We start from the raw sequence: 1109 nt of genomic DNA, 5'->3' as shown, positions 1-1109 counted from the left end.
CTGAGGCCCGAAGTCATAGCTGCTTGATTAAAAACTCAGACTCAAATTTAGGTCTGCCTGTATGTTAACTGCACTTAGAACTAACGTTTGAGGATTTCATACTGCAGAGAACCAGCAAAACACGCTTCACCAAACCTGCAGACTGCTTCCCAAACGGCAGAAACTCCACCTTGAAGACGGGCTCCCCTAGTGGCTCAGACGGTAAAGAATCTGCCTGCAATACAGCAGACCCCAGTTCGATCCCTGGGTCGGGAAGTCCCCTGGAGAAGAGACTCCAGTACTCTTGCCTAGAAGATTGCTGGACAGAGGAGCCTGGCGGGCTAAGGTCCATGGGGTCACAAAGAGTTGGACACGACTGAGCGACTATCACTCATTCCACCCTTAAGACAGAGCTGCCCCTGTCCTTTAGGGGAAGAGACACGGTGCCCAGCGCCTGCCACACTTCTAGAGGCCCGCACACAGTTTTAAACGCTTTAATTTATTATTATTACCTTTCTGACCCTCGGTCCTTAACTGAGGCCGCTGGCCGCCAGCTCACGCAGGGCGGGGATAGGCGCAGGTCTTCCTCTCCGGCACCACCTTCCGGGCCCACAGAGCTCACACAGCCCAGAGGAGGGCAGAGGAGACCCTCTCAGACGAGGGGAGCCCCCCACCCTGTCAATACACAAGGTACAGAAGCCCCTTCTGAGCCGAGGGACGCTGTGTTTTGATTTATTTCAAAATGTCTGGATTATGTTTGTCTTTATACCAACACGGTCATAAAATATAATTATAACATAGATAATTATGTCCATGAAAGCTTTGCCTGGGACACACAAAAGTCATAATGTAGGCTGGCCTGAGGATTCTAATTTGGGAGGTTTAGGGTGGGCCTGGGAATCTGTATACTTGCACATGTACGTGTGTGTGCGTGTGTCCGCATGCACGCTCAGTCGTGTCTGACTCTTTACAACCCCATGGACTGCAGTCAGCCAGGCTCCTCTCTCCATGGGGTTCTCCAGGCAAGAACACTGGAGTGGGTTGCCATTTCCTCCTCCAGGGCATCTTCCCCACCCAGGGATCAAACCTGCATCTCCTGTATTTGTGGGTGGGCTCTTTACCACTTAGAC

The sequence above is a fragment of the Bison bison genome, unplaced genomic scaffold, assembly GCF_000754665.1.
Source record: "Bison bison bison isolate TAMUID 2011002044 unplaced genomic scaffold, Bison_UMD1.0 scf7180017847012, whole genome shotgun sequence".
NCBI lineage: Eukaryota > Metazoa > Chordata > Mammalia > Artiodactyla > Bovidae > Bison > Bison bison.
The sequence above is the reverse complement of the archived record's forward strand: the minus strand, read 5'-3'. Positions refer to the sequence as shown.